An 18383-nucleotide genomic window follows, 5' to 3' on the forward strand; every position below is an offset into this window, starting at 1 on the left:
ACTGATGTTTTTACAAGATAATCCTTCAAACAGATACTATGGYGTATCTTGGACTAAAGTGAGACTACATGACATACAAAACTTCATATTTCTCAAAAATGTTGACGTAGGATTTAAGGCTTCAGGGAGACTGCTCCATATGCAAGGGAGTGCTGCCGGGTATGAGGAGCGAGGGGATGGGTTAGGACTCTGAAAACAGCGACTGTGGTGTAACGCGGTGTGGTGAAGGTGCACCACGGAGCAGCGYGAGGACATGGTGTTTATGGCAGTGCTGTGAGAAACGCCCCCTTGCTGGGAGAAAGGCCTGCAGGCAGAGACGGCGAGCGTGGGCCAAAGCTGTTCGATGCACATGCTTAGGGTGCATTCTGCAGTGCACAAGCCTTTCAAGGTAGTATGGAGTCGGAGTGGGCAAACATGGCCAATATCCAGGTTGATATATGCCCCACGAAAGGCACTGGGAACTACCTGACACGCTCCAGTCAGAAAAGCTCCCCTCACCTTCTGTTACAGCTAAGAACCATTCCTCAGTCCTGGTATTTTAATTTAGCTTGAAGGTTGTCAGTGATGCTCTATGTAGCCTCAAATGCTAGCTGTAGGTGGACAATATTCTCCTTTTTCAGGATCATACCACCTATTCAAAAGTTTGCATTGTGTATATGTGTTTTAATGTGGTATGCTGTGCTGTGTGCTGTGCACTTTTGTGAAAGCAAGTAATGAGATATCAAAYCAAATAAGGTTCATTTTCAATGTTCTCTGTGTTAACATGGTTACTGTAATATGAGCTGATGCCTTATGCTGAGATCTCCGAAATCCTTACTTTATAATACTGGGAATAAAGATTCTTTTCTTCAAGCCATACCGTCAGCTTTACAAAGAGTATGATTCAACTCTCAAACCTAAAAAATACTTCCTTTTTCTATGTCTTGACTGATATTTGGAAGATACTTAGAGACAAGTCTTTTTGTTAAACAGATTAGCTAACATACTTATCTCTCCACACCTTCTCATATACTCTTCTGTATGAAACATTTATAGTATAATTGAAAGGTGCCCAAATTATTTTATTTTATTAATAAAATACAGTTACATATCTGAAATATGGCATGTATTCACAGATAGTTAATAAATTGCTATCCATTAGGAAGGAAACTTGTCTAATTTCACAACTTGAATATTATGTATAGCAAATAGCCACCAATAAGTTTGTTTAAGAAATGTTATTAGCAAATATTTTCACAACACAGGAAAAGGTACTGCTGAGAACAGTTGGTAGGCAGCCARAAAAAGTAAGTAAGTGAGCTGTCTGTTAGGAATTATTCCTGGAAATGCGAATTTTTCTGTTCTATATGAAGCTTAACCAAGGCCTGAGGAAGAGTGGCCTGAGAGATAATAAATGTTTCCTAATATTTCTMTATATACATCTAATTTCATCAAAAGACCCAAGTCATCTTGCCCTACCTACGGGGTAGTTTCTGTGGCACACAGCAGTTTTAGGTGAAACTCCAAAATGTTGTATGCCTTTCCACACAGTATCTAATCAGTTTGTGTGACTGTTCAACTTCCCAAYCAGAATATCCCCAAAATACCCACTATCATCATTCCTACATCACAACATACTGCAATCAAGGAAGAGATGATAGAGTGTAATCCTATTAACTTCATCTCATCTTCAAAAAATAGTATGAGGAACAACAAATCACACATGCATACTCAGTTTGGCTCTTCTCAGATGACAGCARAAACTTAGAAACTAGGAAGGACTTAATCTGATTCCTATATCTTTGTCTAACTATACACTGCATTGTTCCAAGTCATTCCGATAGAGTGGTTTTAACAGAGAGACAGCTGAAATGGCAAAATCTTTGAAGCAACACTTTGCCATAGAAATAGTCCTCCTGGAATATTTTTTTCTGTTGACGAAGCTGAGATAACTTGAAATGTTGTGAAATAATGCTTTCGATAAAGTTAGGGACCTGATTATTGGGCTAAACTGGTGCAGCTCAGGCTAGGCTGAGACCCATCTATATGAAAAGCAGGATGCTAACTGATCAGTATTAATCCATCTAGATTCCTATGCTGTATTTATCAGTGCTGTGTTCAGACTCCTAATGATAAAAGCACATACATTAACCGATTTCTTCCTTAAAGCCAAAATCTCCAGGTCATGTGAAACAGCAGACAAAATATGCTGAAAAAATGAAAYAAATATTTATTTCAGTGGGTAATCAATATCAGACGCCTCTTTCCTCTTAACTGCTGCCAGACTTTTTWAAAAAATTCTTATGCAATAATATTTCCACATCACTATTATTAGGAAGAAGATGCCATTTCTGCTTGCTCAAATACAACTCTTTGTTATACATTCATTTAGGGAATATGAATATGAATGAATAAAAATTTGTGAGCAACCTGTCACTAAAATATATATTTGAACATATTTTCTTGGAAAAAAATATTTAATAACAGCTTAATTTTACAGCATTGTGACAGATTTTGAGAGGATATAAAGACATGAAACTTCTGTTGTTTCTATAATTTATGGGAAATAATATAATTCCAGGAACTGCAATGCCAAATGTGGCCGGAGACCATAGTGTAATTATGAGCTCATATAAATGTGATAAGTTACTTTGTATAAGATGTTTTCTTTAACTTCTGGCACGTGTCTTATTTAGAAAAAGCTAGTGCCGTAATCCTGACACTGATGTCTGTGGTACCACAAGCTTTTTAATTTGAATGAATGTGGTAGACAAAATCTTCTAAAATATATAATACAAAACAGAGCTGTTCTTTTTTTAAAACTTTTAGCATCCACATTTCCCTCCGTTCTGGGCAAAACGTGTATTAGGAACTGTACAGAATCTCTTTGGATGATAAAAAGCTGTTCCCAATGAGTGGATGAATATTAACCATAACTTTAAGCTCTGTCACTACTTGAACTCRAGCCAAAGCTGGAATATAAAAGTCCGTTTTCAAAGATCACGATGCTTGCTTTCAAAAAACCCGAGACAATGGCTCTAATTCTGTCCTCTCATACATAGTGTGCATTCACCCTTAATGCATTTATTCAAGGTAAGTGGGACTGGAATTTTATTTTCTATTGCCTCTTTTTTGTCCTTTACATTTTAATTCATGTCACAGAGAGCCTTAGCCTCCTTTATCTGTTACGCGCCAAGATTTCTTCTCTGTCTAGGTAATCTGCAAGGAAAAAAAAGCACATGATAAAGTACAGGTAAACTATACACTTGTTTATCGGCCTCTGATGCAGAAAAGATGACCATTTGCCTGGAAGAGTGGTACCATAATCTTTAACAGTTTTTTTTTTCTTTTCAAAACAATTCTTGTATTGTCTCTGTGCCATGGTCATTACAACCTACCTTTTGTCACAATCTTTGTGTTAGTGCTTGCAAACRTCAAGCCCTTTTCTTCCGTTCTATTTGGAACAACAACAACAAAAAAAATACTAACACAATATGGTACGTAGGACTGTCATTGCACCGTTAGAAATGACTGCACCAGGTGCAGGCAGGAAGAGCTGAGAACACTTTGTTTTGTAATAGCGCACTCCTCCAGACATTATAGGCACCTTTCTTCACCGCTTAGCGCTAGGTATAATCTTTCACACCTGTGCAAGGYCCCCTTCCCCTCCTCCCCCCGAAGAACTCCTTAGCAGAATAGAACAACAATATGTCACTGGGTTCCAGCCACAAAGGGCGAAGCAAAAATTAGATGTAAAATGGCTAATGTGAAAGATACAGCGACCAGACTATTCCTAARTTCTCTTCATGCAAACTATTATCTTTTCCTGGCCATCCCCGTGTTTACATCAGGTAAATGTTTTCATAGAATGGGAAGGTTGGAAGGGATTTCTAGAGATTGCATAGCCCATACGGGGATTGAACCCGTGACCTTGGCATAAGCAGTACCATGCTCTAACCAACTGAGCTAAATCTGTTCTTGTTTTTCCCCTCRTAAAAGGGCAAAGTATTGCCATCTGCATGCATTTTTCACACATTTTGCATTTTTAAGAATTGAGATCCTTTCCTTTTAGTTGTAGAAATGGGCAAATTTGGGAGGGAGTTGCTTATCTGTATATTAGAAACTTATTGGCAATGTTTTTCTACTAGTTAATCAGTTTTATTCCTGTAAAAAAWTTCATCTAACTCCTTCAACATAAAAAGATTTTTTTTGATAAAAATGTACTTATTTTTATGTATTTATTTCTACTGAAAATACCTTGAAACAGCTTCCTTAAAATGAATATTTTCATTTGATGCACATTTACATATGTGTTAAATTACCAAAATCTCAAAGGAATCTCAAAGGATAATCTAAAATATGTTCARTGATGGATTATTTCTGACAGTAGTTAGCAAAAATGTCACAAATCACATTTATAATGGGAACACACTATGTAATGGGAATGTTACCTATGGCACTACAATATTAGGCATCACGATAAATATGTAATTCTGCAAAAGGCTTGAGCAGATTTTGCCACTGCAGCAGTTTAGCACCTCATCAATATTTTCAACATCAGATAATTGGGATTCTTCCAAACACTGAACTGTATAACTGAAAAATCCAATACGGAAAACCTGACTTTTATGTATTGCTGGATTATACAGATGAAATTACAGCACTTTTGTAACACCTGATATATAGCATCAGTGATGTGAAGGGCATGATACAGACTTGGGTTTTACCTATTTCAAATCATTTAAAGAATGAAGTACACTTTTCTATCATATATATTTGATCTAGTTTAACCTGTGTCCAGACACAAAGMTTTGACCCTAAGTTATGATTCTACACTTCAGTAAATATAGCTGAGGCATGGGAGCATCTGTCCAGCTAGCTAAACAATTACGTATGGACTGAACGAATGCTTTCTGTAAACTTAGCTGGTTGGTAGGAATCTACTGAAGACTGTGGAGATGCTTTGATTTACATTAGGTGTGATGTGGCCCCTGTGTTAGCTATCTGAATTTGAAAAAGGCTGAAAAGTACATACAAATGTCAGACAAAAATGCTGAGATAATATTGATAGAAATCTAGGTAAATGATTGAACAATGCATCCAGATGATTCTTGTTTTGTTTTATTTTTGCTGGCTAGGAGAAAAAGATTAATGCTTTATATCTTAAATAGGGTTTCATGTCTTATCTCTTAAATATTATGTATAAGTGGGTGCAAACAAATCTTCTGTCTATGTACTTAATTGACTAGACATGAGCCAGCTGTAGTCTGGGAGTGTTATAGCTATATTAGTGCAGAACAGAGCCTTAGCTAATATACACTACTAAGAAGGCAAGTGAGGTGAAGCAAATATGTAGCATCCACATCCCCATGTTAGCTATAGGAACTTTTATCATCAGCACTAGGTGTCCTTTCTATTCATTTTTATTCTAGATATGAGTATTTTACCATGCTTGTAAATGACACTGCTGCTTACACAAAAGCATATCAATGATATTCCGTGGCACATGATTCAGACCTGGGGATTCTCCTAGGAATTACTCAGCAGAGAATATAARAATCTGTGTAATCTTACAGGAGTGAAACTAGCCTAGAGCGTTACAATAGGCACATGAGACTAAAGGTGCAAAGATAATTAGATGTATGTTTACTAATACCTCATGTCATTGGTTTCTTCTATATATACAGAAGAATCCTCTTGAATGTCTGACTCAAGATCTTCAGAAATGAAGTTTAATAATAGAGAGGCTATTATATTGTTCATGACAAATGAAAAAATGTAGTCAYACTAAAGGTTTTTTTCCTTAAAACTAATCAATCCATTATAATTGTGAATCTTTTCCTTATTCTTTTTCAAATACAGATTTTTAAAAATCTTTTAAGAAATAGCACTAAGATAATATCCTGTAAAATATTATTCAGGAAAGGACACATTTCTAGAAGAATTAAGGAGATATAGAAGATATGACAAAAGCTTATTACTGGATATTTAAGGAGTTCCTGTATTCTAAATTGCCAGTTCACCCTTGAAAATTTCTTATTAGCATAGTGTCTGTTAAGATCTCTCTTTAAATATTTAAAATATATTTTGTATGTATTCTTTTCTTTCTCTACAGTCACATCTCACCTCATACTTGATAAACATTAATCAGCCTATTCAGACTTAAAAGTAATTTCTTTCTGAAGTTCTGAATGCTAGTCTGAAGGAAGGTATTATAGTTTCCCTTTATGTATAGGAACAACAATGAAGCAAGATATCCCCTACAGATAAAAATAGTCCATTAATAACAGTAATACAGAGCACTTATGTGAGACTTACTATCTACAAAGCAATTTACAAACAAYAACCAGTTAATCTTCCCTAGCTGCTCGGTGTAATCCATTCATTACCTAATGGATATCAAATCTTTAATGCAACAGCAAAAATTCTTACAATATACCTGAGGCTACCACTTGCAGCTGAAACTTTCGTTTTGCCGACATTTATGGTGGCTGAGCAGAAATGTGTCAGGACGACAGCTTGGAGCCAGATTCTGCAAAGCTTTACTCTGTGTGACTRCAAGCCCCTAGAGCAACAAGTACCTGACCCTGACTGACAGTAGCTTTTATCATAAGAGCTACATTAATGAAAATGAAAGGAAGGGAAATCCCCAAAGTGAAACTTTGAAAAACAAAGTACTTTGGAAAACAAAGCTGAATCATAGAATGGTAAGGTTGGAAGGGACCTCYGGAGATCATCTAGTCCAACCCTCAGCATAGCCTGTACGGGGATTGAACCCATGACCTTGTTGGCATTAGCAGCACCACACGATAACCGAGCCAAACCTGCCCCCCTTAAGTTATCAAATATAAAGATTTTGCTCTCCTGAACAATTTTTAAAAATTGTATCCAAGATACCTAGACCCTACAAGTTATTACTGGAAGGTAAATTTTTAAAAATCTGGAACACTGATTAAAGAGGCTTCACTATGTTCCTATAATTCTATGGCATTTTGCACATCATTAAGTAATCTGAACAAAAATGTACAGTTCTATGCTGAATTTACTCTAGATAGACCTACATAGCTTTCTAGATCCTATTCGTGGAAATATCTGTGTTGTATACAACATCCTTCTATCCTTCACACATACAAATGCTTTCCAAAAAAGGCTTTTGACAAGACACAAGCAATCTGGAGTGCTATTTCCACTTCCTAACTTTAGCTGTCTGAGTTGGGAAGCTGTTTCCCAGCTATCCTTGTTTAGTCTTGGAGAAAGATAAACCATTTAAATATCTGGCCAAGGTTCAGTTTTCGTTTGTCCGAAGAGAGGTACCCACTGTCCGTTGTGATGCTGTCCATGACATCTGTACAAGGCTAAAGATCTGGTACAGGACTTACCGGACATCTGTTGCAGGTGCAGCGAATGGGACCCAGATGAGATACCCACTCAGCATTTAAAATGGCAGTTTCCCATATTTAGGGAAGTGAATGCCATTCTTTACATCCTGTGTTTCCTGGCAGGTGCATTTGTGAGCCTCTGGTGTGCCCAGCAAGACAGAGGAATGCTTTTAATTGCACAGCCATGATGATATGACTCCCCGAGTTTCATATAAATTTTCAATTATTTCAGAATGAGTAACTGATCCCCTTACTGTACACTGATTACAGCTGTGTGTGCAGTCACTTTAATATTTTTAATTCTTTGACTAGTATTTGGTGCACAACTTTTCCCCTGTAATCTTTCTTTTTTTCCTATTACTAATCATTTTTTTCTGATCCTTATAAGCAAATATAATTCTATTCATTTTCCCTGTTGTGGGAATATGTGTTATCTCATGATACAATGTCCCCACATGCAGTGAGCTCTTCTTTTATTCTCTTACACAATTCTTCCCAGTGACTTCAGCTACCCCACCCCTCTTGTCAATGCATTCCCTCGGTGCTGCAAGAAAAAAACATCCAACTCAATGGCTTCGCCATTGTCCTTCAAAGTTATTTCTTTAGCTGAAGCTTTATATAGGAAGAGGGCAATGTATTCCTTAGCTACATTCCTTAGTTTGTACTCATTATCACTTAGAGCCAGCCTCGGTGCCTGAGAATACTCATCATTCTTTGCCCAGATCAACAAACCATTTAAAACTGAGCAGCTAACAGCTGAAAGGCCATCTCTCATTGCATGCAGTAGTTTAGACTTGAGAGAGTAAAAAAATTCTCAGAGGTTGCTGTCCACGCTTCTATTAACTTTGCGCCTTCTTGTAGCTGGTTGTCACGAATAAATTGTCTAACTTCCAAAAGACATGATTTAAAATACAAATCATATTCACTATATGATCTAGGGATGAAAAGCTTTGAAGCTAATTGTTGTTTAGATATCACTAATTATTATAGCTTGGTATCTTGTTAGAAGAATGGAATGAGTATTTTATTAGCTGTTAGCTATTTTTTAAAAAGCTGATTTTCACTCTTTTTGGTAACACAAATATTAAAATACATGCAAATACACACACACACGTGCACGGGCACACACACACRCAGACACAAAACCTTACATGCCTTCTGGACTTCCCACTGAATTAGTTCCCTATTCCGTTTGCAAACTGTTTCACCTTTATCATATTACACTAGACAAATGTATCTTGTTAAATTCTATTCAATGGTTTTCTTCTTATATCATTTCAATAAAAGACTTTCTAACAAACTTACTGTCAGATGTTTTACTTAGGAGATTTTGAAAATTTAAAAAGTGATATAGAAGTTGACTGATGTTTGATATTTAGTGGTTACTGGAGTAAGATTTGTACTGAGTTGATTCTGTGTATGTATTTTAAAATGCAATAAAATACAACAGAATTTGTCCTCATAGTAGGGATCAAACCTCTAAATCCCCTCTTTAATGATTTGAGTAAATAATACTATAGAATATCAGTTTATTATGCATATTTATTAAAGTGTATAGAAATAACTCTGAAAGATGTATCATTTTCTAGAAAATGATAGCTATATGACAGTCAAAATCAATTTTCACAATTCTATACCTAGCTCAAGTTTTCTGTGAAAGACTAAACAGCTTTTCCAAGAGGTACTAATAACATGTAGGGTTCAATTCAGTTGCCGACACTAATAGGTAACTGAGAGTATCTTAGATACTCTAGATATAGAAGGTATTCATAGAGGGATAGTGTAGTGGTTATCACATCTGCTTTACATGCTGAAGGTCCTGCGTTCAAGCCCCAGTAGAACCTGCACCAAGAGACCTTTGGGAGGTTGGACCAGATGATCTCCAGAGGACCCTTCCAACCTTACTGATTCTGTGAAGATGGCAGATAAAACACAAGGAGACCTGTGGTCTTTAGACCCCCACCTAGTATTCTAGGTGGAATACAGAAGGAATAGGCTAAGGYGCTCAAAAAGACTCCAGAATATGTATGTAGATAGTCGAATTGGGCCCAGATCTCCATTAATCAATAGATGTTGAAGATACTTAGGTATCTCAATTTCAAATCTACTTCTGCTTCAGTGTTTGCTTTCATGAGATAGTACAGCGGTGCTAGAGGGAGACTGAATCCCCTGTAYTGCGCCAAGGTGGATAGAACAATAGTTCTGCATAAACTAACTGTTTTTGTTTAGAAATGACCAGAATTATCCAGATCTAGATTAAGGATAGAAAAGTATTTCCTCTCTTTCTGTGAATTTTGGGGATATATATCAGAGAGATCATATATATATTGATTTACAAGTCCTTCATGTTAAAGAGAAGAAAAGTATTTGGGAGTTTCTAAAACTACTTAACTGCTTMCAGTTTTGCATGCTCAAAGCCCCTGCTTTGGTCAACAAAATACGCTGGATCAGGCCACTATTATGTCTTCCTTTGTTCACTCCAAAATGATGTTAGGCCTTTTAATCATTATGTTGTTCTTGGTTCCTGCTTTGTCATGTGTTGTGTTCCTCTACCATCATTTATACCCCTGAGGGCTTATTGATTTATGTACTCATATAATTATAATATAGTTTACAGTCCACAGGTTAACCTTTACTCTGTATATAGTCTGTCTGAACAGCATTAGAAACCAGACTGACTGTACATGATTCTGATTATTATTTAACCTGATGACACTTTCAATGAAAATGTAATTTAGAAATTTCTTTTGCTCTGTATATCTCACTTAATTATTTCTAATTTTGAATGCCTAAAAAGCCTGTAGCTTGTTCGTTTTTTTTTATTGCTACTCAAAACAAAGGTCATATGTTGTCCTCACACTCACCTTAATCTAGGGTAACTCCATTTGAACCAAGCAACTGTATATGCCTACAATTGGCTATTAAGTTTATCTTTTGCCTTTTGAAGAGTTTCAAATTTATAACAAGACTATGTGAATAGGAATAATGAAATTATTTCCACCACAGCACATTAYTACTCCCTTCCTGGCACTTTGCATGCATACTCTGGAGAAAATATTACCATATCCAGTGCCCTTCTTTACCCTGCTAATATGTCCTATCCTTGCCCGGATCCTTGGCTCTTTAAAATTTAAAGAAAAATTACCTTTAATGTCCTTGAAACTGCTCAGGAAGGAACAAAAATGGGAACTTAAGGAATTAACTCCCAAAACTCAGCCAATTATCTCCAATTTTCTTCAGTTGCTCTATTACTAATGCACACTCTTAAAATACAGAAAATATGTAACTATTGCATAGTGAATCTGTCCCTATGTGCAAAGGTCTAAATCTTTAAGATAAATCAATAAAAATAATGTTTTCAGACAAATAATGTCTCCTCCTTCTCCTTCTCCTTCTCCTTCTCCTCTCCTCTCCTCTCCTCACAGTATTATGACTTGCTTTTTCATGTTATTCAAAACAGTATTTTTTCTTTGTTTCTAATCCCTCACATCTAGTTTTAAATTCAAGAACGTTTGAAAATCATTAATCCAGGCTTTGAAAATCATTAATCCAGGCTTTAAACTACTGGAGTTCTTTGGGCAACTCAACATAGGATTGATGTTCGTTTGGGAAGAAAACACGCAACGTTGTGATTATGCCAAAGAACATAACCTTTAAGGAGGAAAGCYAAGCTTTTATAATGATGAGGTGCCTACCCAGAATACACACAAAATCAATTCATAAAATCTCTCAGATTCTTTTTTTCTCTCTAGAACTTCAAGCTAATTTGTTCTGTCATATTCTATCAGGCAAAATCAAGGAATATGAATATTCTCAGAAAAAAAAAAAAAGAAGTCAAGAACTTTCACAAAACAGAAAACCTTCAGTAATTTTGATGATACATTTTGCAAAACTCAGCTACTGAATTTTGACCAGCTCTTACTTAAAATAAAGTTCAAGTCACCAGGGCATTCTTCAACTAGTTTCAATTTCAAGTTCCCAGCAGTGTTCTCTTGTTTTACAGCTTCTCAAATATAAATGTGTTAACCACTTTATGGTTGCTAGGAGTTTGACTTGCAGCTTAAGATACATTTTCAGCTGGAAGTTTAATAGATTTTCAAGTCTCTAAAAATATCTCCGACACTTAAATGCAATGGATGGGAATGGCTTTAATGACACTTATAGGAATTTGTAACTTAGGATTCAACAAAGCTCAGTCACCAAGGCAATAAAATGTTTTCAAAAGCTGTAAAAAATCAGTAGTTACAGTTATTTCAGAGCTTTATCAAAATAATATTAATGTAGAATTCTCTAAGAGCATTTTATGATGATGTGATATCTAATTTTCTTTTAATATTTCTACCGAATAGGAGGGAAAAAAAAGGATTTTCTCACTCCAGTCTTTTTGCATTTGTTTGTCAAATATTTTAATGAACTCCTAAATATTTCTGTCAAGACAGCAAAAACAGTGCATCAAAATTATTCAGATCTATCTTCYAAAAGGCTAAGAATTTAAAAAAGAGGAGAAAGAAAGGGTGGTATGTCACCTTTTACATAAATAGACATCAAAAACTGTTTCAAAAGATACAACTATAATGTTTTTAAGTTGATGTTAAAATGTTTTAGTCAGGCAGCTAACTTCAGCATCATTGACTAAATGCACTTACCTCAAATACAGAGATCATAAMGTAGACTTTCCAATTTAAGTGCCTTGAATTCATAATACAGACTTTCAGATTTAGGTGCCAGAGTCGAATCATATAGGTTAAGTTGTTTGCCAAACGTTTGTTCTCAAGTAAGAGCCATAAGATCTATTCAGCTATACCAAACTATATACAAATATATGCAGAAGATAAGCTTCAAATGAAATGCTTTATAGTAATGCTTTATGCAAGGAGAGATCTTCAGGAAGAAATTTAAGTAAAGCTTTGTAGCAAAGTTAATAACCTTCCTTAAAATCATTCTTTAAAGTACCATATTTATTTTTTGCCTGTTCCTTGTCTGTAACATTAATATCGTAATAGGTTTTCCACATTTTTTTCAGTGTTTCTGTATCTAGTCAACAATTTAATCCAAAACAATATTCASATTCAAGACAAAGACAGAATCTCTTCTGCTAATTTATGAATGAGGTATGTGAAAATCTTTGTCCCATTTAAGTTAACAGGAGCTTTTCCTGCAAAGCGGTATTCAAATTATACTACGAAATAAAACATAATTTCTCTAAAAAGTCTATAAAATATTGGTAGATCCAGTAAAACTCTTAATAAYCAATGAAAATACAAAGGGTAAACGAGCTGGGGAATCACTGTGGCCACAGCTGATGTTTCAAATGTTTAATAACTCTTCTTCAGAGACAGGTCTCAAAATTGTGAAAGGTATTGCATATATTGATRGAATAACACAGCATTTGAGCCAAAGATATAGCATGATGAGATTACTTGGTGTTCACCAATCTGACAATTTACTTTTAATGGAACACCTATATTAGGAAATGCAATTGGCTTGGGTTATGTACTTCTTGCCGGAATATGGTTTACCTGAAAGATGTGATTGTTTTTGTTTTTCTCTCTTTCATGCTTGGTATGATTTTTAAGCTGAAGAAGGATAAGTCTAAAACTTAGTAAGATCTTTTTTGATTTAAAAGCATACACTTATATAGATATATTTTTTTTCAGTTCTTAAGGTTGCATAAATAAAATGTGTACTGCTTGTAACAGTACTGAATATGCATTAACTCATATAATTAATTCCAGTGTTGCATAGCTTTTGCACCTTTTATGCCTGCTGCTTATGAAACCTAGATTAGTAAAAGAACATCACCAAAAACAATGGTGTTTTGAGAGAAAGCTGTTCTTCACAATATTGCTGAGAATCTTCTGGAATTCTGCTGAGTTGAAAAAAAAGATGATATATTTTATCCCATGGGGGTGTTTCCAAAATGTGTGCACTGCACTGTATTTAGAAAATATTTAATGTTATATAAAATACATGCATATATGTATATACATGCATATATGCCTATTACAAATCTGAAAGGAGCTTTGCTAATTCTCAGCTCTACTGTCTGTAGAAACTATCCCTTATACCCATTTAAAGCTGAGATACCTAATTATTAACAAARTAGTCTGTACTCATAATGCAACTCAAAGCTGATTTGTGTGCAAGAGAGAGCTGTTTTGCCTCAAAAGTACATTCTTAAATAAGAGAGGGTTGGAAATAAAAGGCAAACTGCACCTTGAAGTGAAAGAACAGGAGCAGATGTCCTTTAGCTGTGTGTTTTATTGATTTATAAACACTCAGTCAGGCTACCTCATCTCTGCAGAGTAATTTAGATATGGGAAAATATCTGTGAAATATATTGATTGCATTATTGATTGAAAAGCCAATTGCTGTTGCACTCCTGTTTTACCATTTAAGTCCTGACACATTTTGACATATGAGCCAGCTGCGACTACTGCCTCGATACTGCAATGAGATAATGYGAAAGCTGTCATAACCACTTCTATGTCAGCCTCAAGAATTTACAGTGCACTTGTGCTGCTATTTAGCTTGTTCCTTAACCACCTGAATAATTAGGGTTTGTTAAAGATTTTGCTGTTGCACATTTGGTTTATGTATGTGCTGGTTTTATGTTTCCTTTCACACTGCATTGATACATCGTGAACAAAAGAAATGTAGAAACCAGGCTGATATTATTCAAAGCTTATACATGTGTGGATGATTGTTCCTGCTCAAATATTTTTCTCCTTCTCCATGAGGAATTTGGATTTTAGAACATTTCACAGGGGAATTCTCACTTGTTTCCAGATCAGCTTACACTCAGCAGCAATAAATCAAGAGAAGACAGGAAAAAATCCACTACAGCCTATTAACAGCTCTGTCATTTATTCTGAAATTTTAAACTGTAGAAAATGCATTGAAAGGGAAAACATATAGCAACATATATACTTTCAATATCTATCAYACTACAAAAGTAGTTTTCTATTTATTTATCTCTCCTTGACTGAAATTAAAATGAATAAAAATCCTGAAAGGATTTTCTGAGCCCTGGTACTTAACAGTGAATAAAAGCCTCCTCATGAAATGCATCCTTAAGAAGAAAAGATAAAAATTTCCTTACCAGTTCTAAATTTAAGCATGGCACAGAGTAAATTATGCAGTTTAATCACCTTCATTCCTACTTTTATTTGTGAAATGATAAGGCACCTTTACAGCAGCTTTAACTCATTTCTTTGAAGATACAGTCAATATGGACTTTTTTTTTCTTAAAGCTGCTGATTATGTAGTTCATTCATACCTTCTTTCGCTCATTTGAAGCTGTTTATTCTGTAACCTTTTGACTGGATCCAGACCTTCTAGTGTGATCCCTGTGGGACTTCTCCTGTGCCCTGACAGAACCACCTTGATTTAGGTGGATTCTGCACATGCCGTAGGTTGTACCTGGGCAGATCTCACAGTAGGATTGGGCTCTAGCTTGCATATTTTTCATCACCATTCTTATATTTTTCTCCGGGGGACCAGGTGAACTGTAAGGAATCTATAGTGCTCTTATTTKAGAGGACTTGTGCATTCTTTTTTGTATGATGCACCTATCATATCTGAACATGAGGTATGGCCAAAGGTGGTACTTTCTCTTCTCTAACTGAAGTGTGCAACGCACACTACGTTTGCTTATTTCATTTGAATAACCAGATGAAAGTGGCTTATGATACCAGAACTGTATTGATTAGTTAGCAACTGGAAATGGCCCATATGATGAGTCTGCAAAGCAAATTTCATGTGCTTTTTTTCATCGAAAATTAATGTTCATCATCAGGTTCTCTGACAAGCAGCCAATGTATTTCATACTGCAGAACAAATACATGGGAGAATTCTTTTGCAAAGAAATGAAAACTTAAATAATACTCAGAAACATTGGATTTTTCCTCTGTGAAATAGTAATTCTCCTTTTATTAACACATTGAAGGAAAGTAAATTACAAAATGTAGTAGAAATACTAAAGCTTCCAGTCATTGCACTGTCTGATATTATCACTCAAAATGTAGTTCAAGCTGCATTACATTTTGCAATAAATTATGATAACTGCAAGATGCTTTGTATTTCTGTTTACTTGTTTTTTAGCTTAAAATAAAGCAGTAATTTCATATCAGGAACAGATGTGAATGTTCTATACTGAATTCCTTGTTTTTATTTGTCTTTTTATTTTAGGTATTTGAGGTTTAGTGTTGTTTTGCAATCAGACTTTTCTCATATGCTAGATGATAGAATGTATAAGGATTTATCTTCTAGTGCAATAATAAAAAGGGGAGCAAGGTACAACATCTGTAACATGAAGATGAGATCTTAACAGATTAGTTATTGAAGCATAACGAAGCCTTGGAGGAAGTTTTGTTGGAAACAACTATAACATGATTATGCCATGGATGCTAGAAGGTTGTTCAGAGCAAAATGGATACTGGGACTGCATATTCTGACAGCTTAGGGAAAAGGATTGTAAATCATTTTAGTCAGCTTGGACCATGAAAGACATCATCTGTCATCTCAGCTTCCTGGTCAAAAGGCCTGAGAGCATCCTAGTGCTTCAAGCGGCATTAGTTCTCCTTTCCCACTTCTTTTCACTGGTCATGCTTAGTTCTTTCAGCCTCTGGCTTCATCTGGTGAGATCCGTTCTGGATTTTGGAAAGAATTTTCCCACAGGGAACAACGTTCTATTCAGCTCTTGGGTAATACTTGAGCTAAAGTATACTTCAATGCCTAACACAGACTTAATTAGAATATAAGCGCTTTAGTCCAAAAAATCTAACCATTCAGACTACATTATTCTGGAGCTAAAGCTAGCAGAGCTTCCATTTCTTTGGAGACCTAAACACARCTTGGAACCTCTCTCAGAAATATCCCTCACAGAGCAGGTAGTCAACGGTCTCTGGCATAAGCAGAATCATGGTGCAAAAAATGAGCACAGACACAAACGCTGCCAAAGACACTTTTGGTYGAAGAAGAGCATATTGCTATTGACACTAAAATTCACGTATCCTATACTAGTTTGTAACTGACCATTAGCTAGTTCTCTTGGTACAACCTAGATTAGGTGAAGGAGATGAAGTCCACATTAAATGCCACATACACCTTTAATGTGAAGCACGCATTATGGATCAGATTAATTTTATCTTCCTCAGCATTCCTAAGTACTGCAGAGAAGACAATAACACTTTAAATACTTTCCTTAATGAATGGAAAACAAAATGCCAGGAGGCAAACCAGATCTTACGTGGAATGAGCTTTCCTTCTAGAGGTTACTCTTTCTCCTTCCATTTCTTTTTCTGTTAACATACAAGCAGTCTAGTACAGCTCTGTTCCTATGTTAGCCACTTAACATAAATAGGAAGAATGTGGACTCGTGTCTGCAACTGCTAGATCTTTTTGTCGAGGCCAATGGGAACTGGATGYAGAAGATTCAGAAGGTCTCTCAACAAGCTGAGTTAGTGTAGGAGCAAGGAGTAGATTGTACCTTAGAGGTGAATTGCTAAGACGCATTATCTCTTGGGATGACTCAGTCTACACACTTTCTTGCTCAAGGCTGGGCCTGAAGGCACAGYTGAGTCCTCAGGGATTGAATATAATCTAAATTACAACAATCATATTGCGGCCTGGTTCTCAAATTTATTACACCAGCTTTACAGCTTTCAGTTGATTCTGTTAGAATAATATGAGTCTTCTGAATAGAAATCTGTCAGTGGTTATTGAGGTTAAAATCAAGATATGTTACTTTTTTCTACTACAGAATTATTTGCTACGTCATAATGGAGGTATGATATTTCTTTCAAATAAGATTTTTTAAAGACTCGAATKCTTTAAACGTGCCTGTTCTTTCAGTGTACCAGACTACACTGCACTGGTGTACGCCTGATAGTAGAAATATGGCACCCTTTTGAAGGCATAATAAGGTATTTTATTTCTGATAGAAGATCAGCTTTTCTCATAAACAGCCACAAAGAACTCAACATTCTTACTCTTCACAGGTTAAATCGCACATATATCTCTTAACATGTCTTTTTTTCAAAATACAAAGCAGTTCTTCCTTTGCTTTAGGAGAACAATTTAAAGGAGGAGGAAAAAAATAGTGATATCCTTCACCAAAGAATAACCATGTTAAGCTAGTAATAGCTGGAGGAGATAGAAGACCACAGCCATGAAGACAATTTATTGCAAAAGTTGCTATCTCTCAATTTGTCCCTCTGATGCTGGAATCGGAAAATATTAACTCTTTACAAATGTCTTTCAAAGGGTATTACAACAGAACCTCAACTTGAAATAGTCTGTGAAGAAAAGTGACAAAGGTCCAATGTCCTCAGCTGTTTAAAACCAGACTGATCAAAAATACTCAGAGCTAATGTATGAAAGTGTCTGTCTAGTCCATATGTCCTAAATCTYTTGCCTCTCCTATAGATGAAGCAGTATAGACAAGTTTTTTTGGTGCTGTGTCAAAAAGAATTCTCAGTTTCTTTCATGATTCTAGGAAGTGACAAAATTTCTTGAGGGAACAGATCTTTTGGTTTTTGATCTGCAAATAAATGTTTCACAAAATTGTTTTATAAATATTAGTAGAATTCCTTCTTGATCACTCATATTCACATCTGTCTGATGATTATAATATCTTTCTGGTCCATTTTTAATTTTGAATTAAAATTGTTGGAAAAGTTTTAATTTACCTCTGTTTGAGAAATGTATTGAACTTCATATTCTTACTTTATTAGAAAACTGAAACTTTAAACAAAGTTCAGCACTTGGGATCCCTTCTTTGGGATGGTGGGATGGTCACTACCTGGCTAAAAATAAATAAAACACTGACAACACACAAATGTGAAGCTGGATTTTCTGCAGATGGCAAGCTTTCCTTTCAGTACCAAGCTGAGCAAATATTAAGGAATATTTTCTGTGAATGTTTGACTGAATTTAAAAATGAGTTAACCTTGGCTCTCCTTGTGTCCCCTTTATAGTTTCCTTCCATGAAGATCCAGTGATTACATTTTATTCCCCTGAATG

Source organism: Rhea americana, unplaced genomic scaffold (genome assembly GCF_003343005.1).
Source record: "Rhea americana isolate MKP2758 unplaced genomic scaffold, rheAme1 scaffold_3, whole genome shotgun sequence".
Taxonomy (NCBI): Eukaryota; Metazoa; Chordata; class Aves; order Rheiformes; family Rheidae; genus Rhea; species Rhea americana.